Source organism: Mandrillus leucophaeus, unplaced genomic scaffold (assembly GCF_000951045.1).
Source record: "Mandrillus leucophaeus isolate KB7577 unplaced genomic scaffold, Mleu.le_1.0 Scaffold610, whole genome shotgun sequence".
NCBI classification, from domain to species: Eukaryota; Metazoa; Chordata; class Mammalia; order Primates; family Cercopithecidae; genus Mandrillus; species Mandrillus leucophaeus.
In genome coordinates, this window is record NW_012106587.1 from 1,700,146 (window position 1) to 1,711,323 (window position 11,178).

Genomic DNA, 11,178 nt, shown 5'->3' on the forward strand with positions numbered 1-11,178 from the left:
AAAAGTATAGAAATGATACTGGATTTTTCCATTAAAAAACAGAGCCACAACCGGACTTTCAGAAGGTAATTTGAAAATAAGCTGAGACAGTGGTTAAGCAGAAGAAGAACAAGGGCAGCAGCTAAAGGCAGAAAGAGAAACTAGTAAAGATTTTCAAATTTAATAAAGAGAGCTGTTCTAAAAGCAGAGGGAAGGGACTAATAAGGACAAAGATTTTATTTTAAAAAATAGCCTTGTAGGAGCGAGATCTTGAAAAGTTATTACAGAAAGAATATAATCGAGAATAGAATAGAAAGCCTGGTGGAAGATAATCAAATGGAGGGAAAGCATAAATGATATTTAAGATTGCATGGCCACGATGCAGATATATGAATATACATTATCTAAAGAATTGAGAACTGTATATTCAGTTATGATATAAGAAACTGAGTCCATAGTTAGATGCAACCATGACAGAATATTTCAGCTTTATCAGTTCTCAGGATCCATCAGAGGAGGAATTAATAATAAGAGTGAAAAGAGCGAAAGAGAGTCTCAAGAAATGACCAGCATGGTATCATATGAATTATGCTCTCTTTGAAATACTAACCTTGTGCTATTCATATAGCATAATTATTACTAGGAAAAATATGTATTAGAGAATGATAGGTTTACTCAACCACTGTATCTAACACTCTGATTTATAATTTTAAGAATTTAAGAAATATCACCTTATGGAGTGGCTTTTAAAGTGAAAACTGATGCGGCAGTTGTTAAGCAGAATTTCATTTCCTTGGTATTTGCTTAGTTTACTAGCTTATTATTTTTAGATAGTAAAAATATTCCCTTAATGCTGAAATGTCAATGCAAAATATATATAGTACAATAAAGAAGAAATAACATAGAAAAAATTAAACTCTGAAGAGGCCTAGTCATTTCCTTGCAAGAGAACATTAGTATCTATTAATCAATTTAGTCATGTTTTTACTTATTCGAAAACATTTGTTGAAGGTTTAACATGGCAAATTACAGTGGAATATGCACACAGAAACAGAATCTTTCTCCAGTTTTGATTTAGTATTTGCAGTTACTTCTACTGTCCTTGCTTTTTTCCTCATAATTAGGGTCACAAATATAATATCTTAATTAAATTAACAATATACTTACATTCAAAACTTTATTAAAATAGCTCATTAAGAGAAAGTAAGCATAAATATCCTTGTAACTCAAAATATTATCACACACCATAATCATTAATTTTGGATTTCTAAAATATTTACATTTTATCATTTTTTGTAATGTTGGCCTTAAAATTTACCTCAAGTAATCCAGGTTCCAAATCGTTATTTGAATAGCCATGTGCATTCACTGTAATACATCGTATTTTGTTTCTTTTCTGGGGCTAACCCTCCCAGAGAATAGCCAGAAAAGTCTGATATTTTAATGAGTAAGAGAAGAGATACTAAAGACAGTTTGATTTCATGTACTAATATTGACTGTCTCTAAAGCATAATGTGCTCTTTTAGTTGTGTAACAATGTAATAAAATACATATTTAATATTCTACAAATGGCTTTAGGATAATCCAAAAACACATAAATGACTTGAAAAGGCTGCATAATATTATAACCAATATTGGAGGAAATCAGACAGAAAAGTTTCCTACTATAAATACTGGTTATGTAATTCCCACACACAGGAATGACAGAGAATTCTCACAGAGATGATTGTGTGGAACACATGAACGATAACGCTGCAGTGAAATTGCCATCCTTCAAATCGCAAGATAAGCTAGCTGAGAATAAATTATTTTAATAATGGGTCTTTACCCCATAGTGCTCTGCTGCTCACATATATTTAGATCAGAAGAATGACAGAAAAATTTTGAGATCTGCACATGCTTGCATCAGCTGTATAAACAATATCTGAAAGTTGGCATAAACTTAACCCAGAGCGGTGGCTCACGCCTGTAATCCCAGAAATTTGGGAGGTCAAGGGCAGCAGATCACATGAGATCAGGAGTTCGAGACCAGCCTGGCCAACATGGTGAAACCCCGTCTCTACTGAAAAATACAAAAGTTAGCCGGGTGTGGTGGCACACACCTGTAATCCCAGCTACTTGGAGGCTGAGGCAGGAGAACCACTTGAACTTGGGAGACGGAGGTTGCAGTGATCTGAGGTCGCACTAATGCACTCCAGCCTGGGTGAGAGACCCCCACAAAAAAAAAAAAAAAAGAAGTTGGTATAAACCTGACGTATGAAGAAAACCTTGATGAATTCTCCCCATTTTTTAAAAAAAGCCCATTTTCTCCCTTACCTTCTCACATCTTTCACTCCCCCAAACTTCATGCAGTCTGCTTCAGATAATTCGGACTGAGGTAATTCATTAGCGAGTGTGTAAACTTTCCCTATGATAATCAGCTACCCTCAGTGAAGTTCATTACATTTGATAGCACTACTGTCTTAGTCTGTTTTCTGCTGCTATAACAGAATACTGCAGACTGGGTAATTTATAAAGAAAAGGGATTTATTGGGCTCATGGTTCTGGAGCCCTGGAAGGCCAAGACTGAGGGACTATGTCTGTAGAGGGCCTTTGTGTTGCATTATCCTGTGGTGGAAGGGCAGCACACAAGACAGAGATAAAATGGGGACAGAACCTGGAAGTGGGTTAATTATCAGGAGCTCACTCCTGTAATAATTAACCTACTCCCAGGATAATAGCATTAATCTATTCATGAGGGGTAATACCCTCTTAAAGGCCCCATCTCCCAGTACCATACATTGGCAATTAAATGTCAACATGATCACTAACACAGACACAGAAAATCAAATACTGCATGTCATCATTCATAATTGAGAGCTAAATGATGAGGGTACATGGACTCATAGAGGGAAACAACATGCACTGGGGCCTATTGCGGGGTGGAGGGTGGGAGGAAGGAGAGGATCAGGAAAAGTATCTAATGGGTATTAGGCTTAATACCTGGATGATGTATACTCTGTAGAACAAACCCCCATGACAGAAGTTTACGTTTGTAACAAACATGCACATGTACGTCTGAACTTCTTAAAAAAAAAAAAAAACAACGACATGTGTTTTGGAGGAAACATTCAAACTATAGCAAATACATGTCAAAAAATCTTTCTCCTAAGTCTTTATTGTTCAAGTGCTCTATAAACTGAGTTCCCACAATCAATATAGTGTAAGACAGTTAAGTTTGTCATGGTGTGAAATATGCATCAGTAACACGACGACCCTCTCATTCATCTTGCTTAACATATGGCTGTCATGATGAATCCAGGTCCCATCTTTGGCTGTTGTAATATTTCTCTATGATTTTCACATATCATAAAATTCATGACAAGCAAATGAATTCTGAAGTTGCAAATATGACAAAAGTCACAGAATTTCATGAAGTCAATTATTACATTAAAAGCCACTGACCGATAATCTAGCAACTTTAAACCACATAAAAATTAGTTGAAATTAGAGAATCAAAAGTAAGTTTTATGAGAGAAAAGGTGTTTCAAAAAGTTATCTGAATAACAGAATAATAAGAGAGACCCTTGGGAAAACCAATGAAGTCCTCTAATATTTTTTCACAAAACTGTCTCTGGAACAAAACGTGAAGAGTCAAATGTGGTGTAAATACTGCCATATTGTGCTATTAGACTAATTTTAAGAAGATTTACACCAATAACTAGTATATGGTTCTAATTTATAAAATCTACACAGTAAATATAAAATAAACTTATTTTTATAATTTTTAGTTTCTTTCAAGAAGATAAATTCTTAATCAAATATTTTTCATTTGTGTTCCTTTTTAAAATGAGTCTTACCAAGTAGATTATTTAGGGCAGGGGAAAATGCATATACCAATTATTCCTTCAAATTAAAAAACCTGGTACATTCACAAAAATTTCTGAACAAATAACAAGTAAAATGCCTACTAATGAGGTACTTTCTCTAAAAAATAGAGTATACTTTGAGTAAGCAACTGGTAAGGCCACTTGCAGGTTTGTGTTAATTAACAGTGAATCTCTCTCTCTCTCTCTCTCTCTCTCTCTATATATATATATATATATATACACACACACACACACACACACACACACAAATATGTGTATATATGTATGTATTATATATGTGTATATATGTATATGTTATATATGTGTGTATATATGTGTGTGTGTATATATATGCATGCCTATTCCCTTTGAAAGTCTTTCTCAAATACCATAAAATGTTCATGATAGCATGGGATTTTAACATGGTGATCTTCAACATTTCAATATCAAGGTGTGCCTGTAAATCATTCGAAGAAATAGCAGAATATCCTGGTACCTGGTTTATTTAGAGATTGGGTCAACTCTAAATTACTTCAGAAAATATCCTGAACAAAACTGTAGGTCTGCACATAATTACTCTTATTATATAAAAAGAAGAATTAATCTACAAATCTAGATTATTATGTGTTCTGGTTAGTGAAATTTTAAAACATAAAACTTCAACTAGCTGCAAATTTAGCATTTCATTCTGCTTCTACATAAATTGCCTTCAGTGGCCTCAAGAAAATGCTCAAATTGAAATCCATCAGGTCATTATCATCAGGCTAATGAATCAACTATACCAAGAAATTGTAATGTCGTGTTCATGTACAAAATTAACCATGATGATAAAGATCAAAGTGCATCACCCAATTATAATTTAAAAACTGGAAAACACAAAGGAATAGTACAAATATGACCAATCTTAACAAATAGACAAACTAAACTGATTAAAAGTTTGTAAAGAAATAGAATTATGCAAATCTTTTTGGTTTCTATGGAAATACAATATTTTTAAATGATTTTAAGCAATCCCTCTGTGAATGTTAATTAGAAAATGGAAACATGATCTATGAAAAGGACTTTCAATTTTTTTCTCTACACTTTATTATGACAATTTCAAACTACAGAAGAGCTGAAACAATCCTTATAACTATATTACCACCACTTAAATTCTATCATTAACAATTTACCAGAAATATTTCATTACATATCTACCCATCCCTCTATCAATTCATCAGTGCATTTTTTGATACATTTCAAAGCTGTAAGTTTCAGTCCACTACGCTTCTAAACACTGTAGCATGCATATTATGGAGCTCAATATTTGCTTGCAAATCTTTTGAGATAAAATTCACAAGAATGAAATATTCAATTCTTTGATGTACCATTAGATGAATTTTAACAAATGCATGTACCTATTTAATACAAATCCCTATCAGATATTAAAACATGATTCCAGAAACTTTTCTTGTGCTTGTTCATAATGAATCCCTTCCCCAGAACTTCCAGAAGCATCCACTATTTGCTATTTTTTCTATGTTAGTTTAACTTGTTCTTGACCTTCATGTAAATGAAACTACTATATAGTGTGTATATACTACTATGCAAGTCTTGTAGCGTGTTTTTGAGATTCATCCATTTTTTTAGTGTACTAGTAGTTCATTACTTTGTATTTCTGAGTAGTATTTCATTGTATATTTCCCCTTCCTAATGATGGACACCTTGGCTACTTCCAGTATCCTGTAATTTTGCTACACTGAAAAAAAGATGCTATGACATTCTGGAAAAGCCTTTTGGGGAACATGTATTTTCATTTTTCTTGTGTAAATTCCCAACAGTGAAATTGCATAGGGTAGGTTTACGTTTAACTTTAAGAGAAACTGCCAGATCTTCTTTCAAAGTGATTGTGAGTGCTTTTGTTTTTAAAATAAAATCAAATATTTGAAGAACATTGCTTTGAAGCAACAACCTGAAATGTCAACATGAAAGTCTTAGAAAGAATAACTGACAGATCAATACATGTGTTTCCAGAAGTGATAAATAAATTATTCTCCATATTAACTCCTTTAAATTACATGCTGTAGTTTATTTAATATACTTAAATATTTAATGCCAGGTATTTTTAGCCTCAAATACTTTATTTTCATATATAGTCAAATGTGATTTAATTCTTAATCTAGAAAGATAAGACCCCTGGAATGCATAAAATTTCTATTGGATACTAATGTATTTTAAGAAATAAACAATAGTTGTAATTATTGACACTATGGCCTAAATATAGAATTTGTTGATTAAAGAACTGAATATAATTTTTATTTTTTCTGTTCTCCCCCAAAGTACTTGTTCATTCACACATAAATTTGCTTATCAACTCAGTAATAATTTATGGAGAGCCTACTATGAGTCAGGTATTGCTCTAGACCTGAAACAAGTCAAAAATATTTACTATAGTTATTGGTATAGTTCTGTAATTGTTTTATCCTCTTACTCTGTATTTTTAACATACAATCTTTTTATTTTTAATGCCCCTCCTTTTCTTTTTCCATCTCCTATTAGTTGTCATTATAACACATTCAGTCTTAAAACATACAGAAAATGTGGTCAGAGACAGAAGTGTTGGCATAATCCCATAGAAGCCAGGCATGCATGAGCTACATTGCCTTCCAATTAGTCTAGTGGATGCTGTGCTTTAGGGGACACAAATAATTTTCCAAGAACAGAAGCTTCCCCTGACCTGCAGGCTGGCTCACTCAAATGCCCCTACCCTCTTCTATATGTCCTCACTCTAGCTGGTGACTAGGTTCCTGCACCCAAGGCACTGATTCTCAGGTTTACAGTAATGCCCACCACCTAACATAGAGCATTACTACTGTCAAGCCTTGCCCACCACTTGGGACCTCTTTAGCTTCATTTAATGTTGAAGTCAAGCCTTTCCAAGACACTGAGTCCATTGGCTACTCTGTTCATGAACTGGCTTCCAGTCATGGATTGCTAACCTTCACAGCAGATATCTGGCACATTTTGATACCATTTCTGCCTTTATAGTCAATCTCTCAAATAACCTGGAATTATCAGATATACTACTCCTCTACCTTCAGGGCTTCCAGGACATAGAGGAAATTCTTGTGGTGCCACCGCGTATCTCTCAGGTCTTTGACTCCGTATTAGTATCTGAGGGCTACTGTAACAAATTACCATAAGTAACCATAACTGAGTTACTTAAAAGCAACAAATTTGTTCTCTCACATATGGAGACTAGAAGTCTGAACTTAAAGTGCTGGCATGGCCACACTTTCTCCAAAGGAATGTATGGGAGAATTCTTCCTCACCTTTTACAACTGCTGGTGACTCCAAAGCATTCCTTCACTTGGGGCTAAATAACTCTAATCTCTGCCTTCACCTTCACAACACCTATACTCACATATCCTTTCACCTTCTCTTTTCTCTTCAAAGGATACTTATTGGACTTAGGGCCTACTCTCATCGAGGATGATCTCGTCTCAAAGTTCTATGTTAATTACATCTACAAAGGTCCTTTTTCCAAATAAGATTATATTTTCTGGTTCCAGGTAGATATATATATTTTGATGGGCCACAATTCAACCCATGACAAGTTCTCTCAATGCTGTTTTTGATTATCTATGATGTAGGCCTAATCCAATTTCACACTTGAATGAAGAATATTGCCAACTTGCATGTAACTTATTTTCTGAAATAAGTTTTAGTTATTATTGTTAAAGTAAAAAATAATTGTTCCTTGCTTCATTTTTTTTCTAAAAAATAAACAAGAAATGTCATACAAAATGAAAGTCTTTGGTTTAGTGGTGATGGGTAGAGCCTAAGGAGAGAGAACATATCTTCCTTCATCTTCCTACAGCATGATTTTAGAGATGCTTCTTAGAAAATAACTGGGAGTGGGATTCTGAAGGCCAACTTGAGTGTGGTCTCCCCCTCCAGGCAATGATCTGAGCAGTTCATGGCGTGAAAGAAACCCAACAAAGGAAAGCACATGGAGCAGATCCAGCCCTCACACTGACAGCAGTCTGCCAAGACTCCTGAGGTTACAGAAGAAATGAGTAGGGAATCCATAACCATTGCTACCTCTTGGTGTGCCCCAAACCTTGATTATACAAACTTGATATTTATTTGCAGCAGCTTGTCTCACTCAGAGCTTTTCAAGCTTGGCACTGTTCACATGTTTTGTAGGGTCTGTCCTGTGTGTTGCAGGGTGTTCACCAACCTGCACTCACTGAGGTGACAGTCACACCACTTCCTAGTTGTGGTGACCAAAAATATTTCCAGATATTGTCAAATGTTCCCTGGGGAACAAAATCACTCCTAATTGATAACCATTTGTCTAGGCGAACATGATTAATATTCACCAGCAAAAGTATATCCTGAAATTAAATATATTTCTGTCACTGTAAAGTTGTTGTGAAGCCATCTTCTGAGATGCAGAAGTTTTTCAATTAAAAATGCTTTAAAAACCTTTTGGATTCTCTGTAGCTTGACAATTTTTTGTTCCATAAAGCATATCTTTTAGAGAGGTATAACATCTATTTCACTCTTTTTGAGAATTGATAGAATTTTTTTCAACGTAATAGGGCTATTTAGGCCTCTTATATTCCAGGTCATTAATTTTAATGGTAAAGACATTGTTATATGGCACTCTCAGACAGCAAAGGTGCACACTGATAATTCTACTCCTGTGTGGGGAAATATTTTCCTTGGTAAAGACAAAACATTCCTTTGAGCTTAGAAACATTTCATTTCTAAGGATCCATTTTATTTAAAGCTCCATTAGCCCCAACATATTGAATAATAGCTCACTGTTTTGCCCCACATATGATTCATTTGAAGAAGTAGAAAAGCTCATAAAAATATCTAACTGGTATTTATAGACCTTCTGTCTCTCTCTAATACAATAGGAAGTGTTTCTAATTAAACTGGGATAAAAAGGAAGCAAGCAAACAAAAAAATGATGTAAAACAACAGCCTATCCTTCATTTCAGATAACTTCCTATCCTTACTTGAATTGCTAATTCTGTAAATGTATCTATTAATATGTCAACTCTCCCTCATCTGGCAAAACCTATACTCAAATATTTTAAATTATTATTTAGGAAGCATATGATATGATTAAAAGCTGAATCACATTGGCTTTTATGTTTCAGACCCCAGAAAATTCCAGAGTTTGGTGAATTTCTAAGAAGATGGATCAATTTGGGCAGTTTCAGTCCAATAAGACATTTATTATAAAAATGCAATTAGTGGACAAAGAAAAAAGACTTGTATGAATGAAATATAGACTAAGTACTCACTATTCCCTTTGCAGAATAGTACTCACTATTCCCTTTGGACTTTCTTTTATATGGTCTTTCCAGGTTTTGTGTGGACTAACGTTTATATAGTTTTGAGGGAGTAGGCCTCTAAAAAACAATACAAATTATACAAAGCTTACTAATGTAAGCTTGCAGCCATAAAAAAGTTCTTGTAAATTGAGAGTCCTGATGCTTAACCTTCCCAGCCATTGCCTTTATCAGGATCCACTCATTTTTCTGCTTCTCTCCTACTCCACATCTAAATACCTCCAGGAATTCTGAGCCATAATGAACTCTCAGTCTGACACTCATTTCCAATAGATCTGAGGAAGAGATAGGACAGAATGATACACTGGCACCCTTTCTTTTGGTGTTTTCTTTACTTACCATAGGCTAGTATGCAATACTTGAATTTTTTTTACTTCATAAAAATTTTTTAACTGTTATTGAGCATATGCTACAGAGTTACATATACCCTAACTCCCAATTTCTTCTCATTAACAACTTGTATTAGTGTGATACGTTTATTATAATTGATGAATAAATAGGAATATATTATTGTTAACTAAAGTAGAGAGTTTAGAGTTCACTCTGTGTTGTAAAGTTCTGTAGCTTTTGACAAATGTATCATGTCACATGTGACCATTAGAACATAATGAAGAATAATTTTACTACTGTTATATCCCCTGTGCTTTACCTGTTCAAATCTTCCCATTTCCCTGTAAGCCCCTGAAAATGACTGGTCTTTATTACTGTCTCTATAGTTTTTCCTTTTCCAGTCTCTCATATAGTTGGGATTATATAGTATATAGCATTTTCAGACTGGTTTCTCTTAATTAACAATATGTATTTACGTTTTTTCCATGTCTTTTTGTAGCTGGATAGATCATTTATTTTTTCCCTAAATAGTTTTTCCTTGTCTGAGTACATCACAGTTTGTTTACTCATTCATCTACTAAGGGATACTTTGGTTGCTTTGAGTTTTGGGCAATTACGAAAAACCTGCAATAAACATTCAGGTGCAATTTTGTGTGGCTACAGTTTTAAAATCCTATCAGTAAATACCTAAGAGCATTTTTTCCATATGTTTATTGGCTGCATAAATGTCTTCTTTTGAGAAGTGTCTGTTCATATTCTTCACCCACTTTTTGACTTTTTTTTTTTCTTGTAAATTTGTTTAAGTTCTTTGTAGATTCTGGATATTAGCCCTTTGTCAGCTGGATAGATTACAAAAATTTTCTCCCATTCTGTAGGTTGCCTGTTCACTCTGATGATAGGTTCTTTTGCTGTGCAGAGGCTCTTTAGTATAATTAGATCCCATTTGTCAATTTTGGCTTTTGTTGCCATTGCTTTTGGTGTTTTAGTCATGAAGTGTTTCCCCATGCCTATGTCCTGAATGGTATTGCCTAGGTTTCCTTCTAGGGTTTTTATGGTTTAGGTCTTACATTTAAGTCTTTAATCCATCTTGAGTTGATTTTTGTATAAGGTGTAAGGAAGGTGTAAGGAAGGTATAAAGAAGGTATCCAGTTTCAGTTTTCTGCATATGGCTAGCCAATTTTCCCAACACCATTTATTAAACAGGGAATCCTTTCCCCATTGCTTGTTTTTGTCAGGTTTGTCAAAGATCAAATGGTTGTAGATATGTGGCATTATTTCTGAGGTCTCTTTCTGTTCCATTGGTCTATATATCTGTTTTTGGTACCAGTACCAGGCTATTTTTGCTATTGTAGCCTTGTAGTATAGTTTGAAGTTATGTAGCGTGATGCCTCTGGCTTTGTTCATTTTGCTTAGGGTTGTCTTGGCAATGTGGGCTTTTTTGGTTCCATATGAAATTTACAGTAGTCACTGCTCATTAGAGAAATGCAAATCAAAACCATAATGAGATACCATCGCACACCAGTTAGAATGGTGATCATTAAAAAGTCAGGAAACAACAGATGCTGGAGAGAATGTGCAGAAATAGGAACGCTTTTACACTGTTGGTGGGAGTGTAAATTAGTTCAACCATTTTGGAAGACAGTGTGGCAATTCCTCAAGGATCTACAACC